This window comes from Littorina saxatilis, unplaced genomic scaffold, assembly GCF_037325665.1.
Source record: "Littorina saxatilis isolate snail1 unplaced genomic scaffold, US_GU_Lsax_2.0 scaffold_1172, whole genome shotgun sequence".
Taxonomy (NCBI): domain Eukaryota; kingdom Metazoa; phylum Mollusca; class Gastropoda; order Littorinimorpha; family Littorinidae; genus Littorina; species Littorina saxatilis.
Window position 1 is genome coordinate 21,303 of NW_027129380.1, and position 7,441 is coordinate 28,743.

Sequence of the window (7,441 nt, forward strand, 5' to 3'; positions counted from 1 at the left end):
TACGCGTGTGTGCGCGCGTGCCCGCGTGTGTGTGTGTGTGTGTGTGTGTGTGTGTGTGTGTGTATGTCTGTGCATATAGCGTGTGTGCGTGCGCATGGGGGTGAGTGTTGGTGGGTTGGTGTGGGTGGTAGGTGTTTTTTGTGAGGGTTGTGAGTGTTTGTCTGTCTGTGTGCATCTGTAAGTTTGTGTCTATCTGTGTCTGTGTGTCTATGTGCTTGTCTGACTGTTGGTGTGTTTTGCTTGTGTTCGGGCGTGCCTGTGTGAGGTGCGCGCATACTTGGACGGTTTTTTTGTCAGGATGTAAGACGTATGTGTCTCTATGACTATAATTGAACTTTAAAAAAACCCAGGTACAACAAGCATTATAATCATGCAGGTCACGTATACGTCTGAACATGCAGGTAAAGGGCATCGGTAAATGAAGAACAAACATTGCAACACCCAAAAGATAAGACAAAACAAGAAATTCCTTCGAGGTAGGAAAAACACCCCCGTTGGTCAAAGGGAAATAACCATTCTCACTGCCACCAACTGAGAAGGTTATTTCCCTTTGACCATTAATATGTCACTCTTAATCTTAATCCACCAATAACTCCCTAACCGTGTGTTTGACTGGTCCCAATTTTTGTAAGGACCGAAAAGTCAGAAGTCAGAAGTCAGAAGTCAGAATGTTTATTCGCGTAAACACAGGGTCCATTGCGAAAGGGTACGTCGAGGTAGGAAAAACACCCCCGTTGGTCAAAGGGAAATAACCATTCTCACTGCCACCAACTGAGAAGGTTATTTCCCTTTGACATTAATATGTCACTCTTAATCTTAATCCACCAATAACTCCCTAACCGTGTGTTTGACTGGTCCCAATTTGTGTAAGGACCGTCTCAGAAATGTATAGAACCTGTTCACCAAGTTTGGTGACGATCGGTCCGTTCATTCTTGAGATCTATATGCGAACACAAACACACAAACACACAAACAAACACATCGAGTGAAACCTATACCGGGGGTGTAAAAATCGGGACAATAGAACGTACGTATTGTCTACGCCTAAAAGCCCACATTCTGTCACTCGAATTGCGTACGTACTTCCACAGCCAATAAACATGTAGTGAATCGGACCAAACCCCCATTCTGGCCTATTTCTGAGTATAAAACTGTTATAATCTATTTTTTTCCAGACTGAAAGATAAATACGTATTGTTTGCTCCTTGTCCCCACTCCAACACTCAAGGTACGTGGTGACTTGATCCCCGTGATGTGTTTGTGTGCGTGGTTAATTCAGCTTTTTTTCTACCCAACCCCCCCCCCCCCCCCACCCCCCCCATCACCACCCCCCCCCACCACACACACACTTCTTTTCTTATTCTATGCTTTACTTAAGTATTTGTTTGTTTGTTTTTTGTTTGTTTGTTTGTATATACTTTTTGTTGTTGACAGTTTGTAACACTGGACACATTTTTCTTTCTTTTCCTCTGTCTAGCTGTCTGTCTGTCTATCTGTCTTTCTCCGTCTCTGTCTCTCTCTTTCTCTTTCTTCGTCTGTCTTTATGTATCTCTCTCTCTTTCTCTCTCTCTCTCTCTCTCTCTCTCTCTCTCTCTCTCTCTCTATCTATCTCTCTCTCTCTCTCTCTCTCTCTCTCTCTCTCTCTCTCTCTCTCTCTCTCTCTTTTCCTTTTTACATTTAGTCAAGTTTTGACTAAATGTATTAACATAGAGGGGGAATCGAAACGAGGGTCGTGGTGTATGTGTGTGTGTGTGTGTGTGTGTGTGTATGTGTGTGTATGTTTGTGTGTGTGTGCCACTGTGTGTGTGTATGTGTGAGTAGTAAGGAAGAGGTATGCCTCATCCCCTGCGCAATGCGCAATGCGCAAGGGTAGGGACCAGCATAAAGTTATAGGTTAAGGTGCCTGTGTTTAAGTAGTGATAAGGAGATATTGCGTTTAAACGGTTTATTGCGTTTTATATTTTGTCATGTGATTTCATGTGCCTGTACCTGTTGCTCGGTACTAATGACCACTCCAGCTGGGGTAAGCACCAATAAAAAGCAGTAATTCCCCCCATTTTCTCCGCGCTTCGCGGAGCCCTCTCTCTTTAATAGCTATGTAGTTTGGTGCCCTGTCAGGGGAGGTGTCAGGATAAGGTAATAAAAATGGTATCCCTACTCTTTGCGGAGCCCCTTCGCCGATAAAACCACCAGAGGTGGCCAGCGGTTAGAGAAGTTTAATAGGAGGTGGTTTGCCTATCGAGGTTTGCTTAGAGTTTAATGCTTAGATTAGTGCTAGACAAATGGTGTGGGGAGGGATGTGGAAGTTAGCTCGACTGATGAGAGGGATGGGAGCTGATGTACACATATAACAAAAGTTTTAACAAGTAGACTCAGATTGTTGTTTTTTATGTGGGTGTTATAAACATCGGAGGTACATTTTACACCGAACACGAGTTGTTCTACAGTCAGTCATACATAATGTTAGGTTAGAGACTGATCACGTCTGAGCATTGCACCACAGAGATGCAAGACCTAAACATGTTAGAACTTGTTGATTGGTCAGCACTAAAAATAGAAACGGTTGTTCTACGTACAAGGTTTTGATAGGTACACCAGATAAGATAGGTGTTATTTTGTTTTTGATATTTATTTTCTTCGTTGTTGCGGTGTTTAATTTTTTTAATTTTGTTGTTGATAGACTATGTAAGAGGTAGGATTATATGTGTGGTGGGAATAAAATGTAAGTGCAAACACACACACACACACACACACACACACACACCTCCGATCACACACACCTCCGATCACACAAACACGCACACACACACACACACACACACACATACACACACACACACACACACACACACACACACACACACACACACACACACACACATGCGCGCGCGTTTACACAAGTACTTCCAAACAAGAAGGTAAAAAAGTCAGACGTAAAGAGTAACAAAACAATACATAAAACTGCTCACGGTAGCATTCAAGAGTTATACAGACACATAGTTATTAACTTTTCCAATATGATCATTTTATTATAAAAGTGACAGCAGTCTTTTGAATATTAAAAATATTAAAAAAAAATTAACATTTTGCATACACATACATTAAAAAAAAAAAAAAATTTAAAAAAAAAAAAAAAAAATCCAAATCATGATTGTCAATTTAAAGGAACGAGGTGGTCCCCGGATTAGTTGTCAACTTCATAACCACTTCTTGGTGTCACACGAAGAGGATTTACGGTTGTGACAGGACAGTAAGCTGGACATGTGGAATACAGGGGTCGCTGTAGCTGCTGAGGGTATTCCTCGCTTTGTGTCGAAGCCGTGGCTGTGGTTGATGGTGTTGAACAGTAGTAGTCTGACGGCGGATACTCTGTGTGATTTTTCGGATGTTTTTTCGCCTGCTTCTCCTCTGTGGGTGACAGAGAAGATACCTGTTGGTGGAAGTCTTCTTTGAGTTTTTTCTGCACTCTAAGCAGTTTCTGAAACTTTTTCAAGTCCAGGGTGACTCCTCTTTGGGTGGGGACAACACGCCCACCTTTGGTGCGGGTAGGAACAGCATAGTGGCGAATATGGATTTTTACATCCCCTCTCCACGTTTTTACTGAGGCAAAAAGGCTTCCACCTAGCGGGTAGCGTGTAGCCGGCTGTGGTGGCTGCTTCATGGTCCCTGAAGACATGATCGATTTCGCAAAAATCCTCTGTAGTGGTCTTTTTACATCCGTCCTGTCTTATATACACACTCGTGGTTCATGTACATCTTGATTATTCTGGTTTTAACGGGTCCACACTGGGTTAGCCTAAGGTCACGTGGGATGCTATGTCGTTTTTCACTCTGTTGTATCACTCACAGAGCAGTTGTTCAGTCACATGAGTGATAACCCTTTTTCGAAACGCTGTCGTTTCTGTCCACTTCCACACAACAACTCGCAAACACCACCAGGAGACCCCGTCTGGATGTGTCTTGGGTAATGCTACATTCCAACGACTAAGAATTTTGTCTCGATTTAGGTGTTCCCAGATTTTATCTGCGACGGTTCTAATGGCGTCAACAGTCCACCGTGTTGAATAGTCTTTTTCTTCTCTCTTTTTTTCTTCAAGGCGTTTGCAAACATCGCGTTTTAACTCACTAACAAACATCAAGAACAAACTGTTTCGCAGGTGATCTTTAACTTTGAGAATACCAGCCTCCAATTCTTCCAACATCTGCTCTAAAGAGGGACTGGCCGTCTCCAGCATGACTTTTTTTGTTTTGTGTACCTCTCTTTTCTTACTAGCACTCTTCTAACCCTCTCTCTACTTTGGTGGGTACGAGATGAAAGTGGTGGTGATGATTCCGCCCCTTCTTCTTATATAGACACATACACACACAAAACACACCCAATAAAAGAAATAAAACAGTTTACAGACCTAAACAAAAGACGATGCACGCGACCTCAGTTTCTTCTTAGCTGTTGGACCAAAAACCATACTCTTCGATCATTACTCCAAAGTCTGTTGGGAGAAAACACACGAAGCGTTCGAAATAAACTGGCTCCGCGGCTTTTCATCAAAACATAGTACAATACATACAAGCCACAGGCTGAACTCGTCAAGTCTTGCAAAAGACGTGGGTTGTACACGTGGGCTGAACTGTGTTTCAGCATAAAGTTTTCAATGGCGGGGTGCACGGGTGGTAAACCAAAACTATCAAAATATTCCGCTTGTCCCAGTCCATCAAACCAGACACACACCCAGTGTTCTCCCGGTCCTGTACTGCGATCTGTATTGATGACAAAAGCGCTTGGGCGTCGCGTATTCACCTGTCGTGGGAGTCTGTCTCTGGGAAACACACCTCGAAACACACGTCGGGTATGAATGTCTCTCCCCAACACTCGGCTAATGTCTTTGCTGTTCATAGTGCAAAATCAGTCAGGACCTGGCGAGAGCGATCAATCTCGATCATGCTGTCCATTTCACCATACACAATCACCATCACAGGCGCTGGAAGGGCTTGGTTGAACTTCAGCTCCAGACGCAGGGCACCGCTTTTCACCAGTTCAAACTGATCTCCATCCAGAAGACTGGGACTCAGGTCAAAACTGTAGATAGCATACCCCAGTTCAAAATCACGCAGCTCCATGTAAGATCCCGCATCTTTGTTGGCGACACCCGTAGACGTCATGAGACTGAAGAATGACCTCACATACTGGTGTTGTTCAAAGTTCGGTGTCAGGGGTTTGCCGGGAATCTGTTTCCCGTCTAGGTACAGGCTGAGAAAGGACAATCCTTGTGTCTTGAAGTGGTAGGGATTGCGTGAGGCTTGTCCGTTGAAAGCAGCGCTGTCCACCAAGCCAATCACCAGGCGGTTGGGTGTCTGACTCAGAAACAAGTTGTCCTGCACAGCACTGTGGTTGCCTGTGGGAATGGAGAAAGTCTTTACCACGACCCTTTTCAAAGGATACTTGGCCGTGCCTTTTTCCAGTGCTTTGGCGTGAGCGAGGCTCACAGCAGGGTTCAACTTGACTTTGCGAACAAACAGGGAGGCATGTGTAATGACACTGCGGAAACCCTGAAAGGGGTCAGGAGACATCAGGTGGAAGATGTTCTTGGAAGGAATGAGTCTGATCTTCACGTCCACGCCGTTCATCATGTAGCGTTCCTGGTGCATGATGTCAGCATGAAGTCGCCCCATCATGTCTGCCTCTCTGCTCCGCATGGTTTGCTCACGCCGTACCTTCAAACCCCAGTTGTCATCCCCTGCTGTATCATCCAGGTGGTTGGAGCTATCTCGGTAATACATGGCACTGGTGAGGTGACTTTTCTTGGCTTCTCGTCCATAGTTGAGGGTGGCTTCAATGTAGGCACGGTAGGGGTAGGTGTTCTCTGAATTGGTCACCAAGGTATCATTGAGACTGATATCCACCTGGGAAAACAGGCTGTGCAACCAGTAGTTGACAGGAGCCACAGGGGAGTCAGCCTCCAAGTTTGTTCCGTCTGCTTTGGTGATTTTAGCTCGCACATGGAGATACGTGTTGCTTAGATCCAGGTACTCGGATGTGGCACCACTGATGGCAAACTCAATAGGGGCTCCTGGGGCCAGAGTAGCTAGAGGATGATACTCTACAAACATTCCCTCCTGCACAGCTGTCTGTGTTGGGGGTACAGAAAACAAATCCAGTCCAGTATGTACACTTTCACATGACTGAGGGTGGGCAAGCGCCATGATGCTTATCCAAAAATATCGGCTGCTGTCGCCCTCCTTCTCTTCTTCTTCTGCCTCCCAGTCTGACCTTGGCGGTGTGGTGTAGATGATTTTATACGTTTCCTTGCAGGTTCTCCAGGCGGCGTGGCTGTTGTGCCTGTCACTCGACCCACGGCTTGGTGAAACAAGCGCTTCCCTGCATTGCTAGCTCTCTGCTGGAGTGACGACTTAACACTACGCCCAGACAGTACATCCTGAGCCACCTGCATACCTGTCCTAGCCCCCTCTTTCAGCAGAGCTTTTCCACCACTTCTCAAAAGAGGTACAAGGGCTCGACCAATACCCCCTAAGAGATTGCCAATGCCATGACCTCTGTAGTTTCTTCCTCCTACAAACACGGGGAGACCGTGGCCGACCTGGCTGCAGTAATAATCTTCATAGAGTTTTCCACTGCCCTGGAAAGGGGTTAGACGAACCATCTTTTACAAATGGTCGGTGCGTCTACGACGAAAATGAAGCGTCACGACCGTCTTCCCTTGCTCAAATGCGATAGGTTTTCCCGTGTCCGTTGTTAAAAGCATTTCCACCGTGTTGAACTGACAACGAGTCAGTGGCATGTAATGGGGTTTTTCAAATATATGATGAACGACTTCTTCAGTCTTCTTTTTAATCGGCACCGTCCGCAACAATGGGACTAATGTGTCTCCGACCACTCTTTCGCGCACCAAATCGCAGTACACGTATATTGCGTGAAAATCTTGATGTAAGTCCATCATAGCTTTACCGTCAAAGTGACCAGGGCCTATGATGCTTTGTTGGGTGACATCTGTTTTCAAAATTCTCATCAACTCGGGGCTCATCCACAGCGAGATATTTTTGAGTAATTTAACACGTACTTTTTTTGCTGCTTTGGTGTAATAAAACCTTACATAGTGCGTAAGACTTACATCAACCAAGAGCTGGTTTAGTGAGTCTATAAAAAAAGCAGGTGAATCATACAACCCCTCTGGTAAAACTAGAGTATCACAAGAAATAACAACACCTAATGGGACACAAATTCGAAACTGACACGTGTCTTTTTCCACATTTACATACGAGTTGTTAAACTGAATCTCAGCCAACCCACACTCGTAGTCGGTGCCCAGGTCAATTGTTTGAGGTAGTTTTGTGTAGTAGTGACTCGCGTTGTTGTCAGGGTAGTGCTGCAAGGAGCTGTTGCTGGGGAGTGTCAGGTAGAACATGATGAGTGAAGACGTTGTTA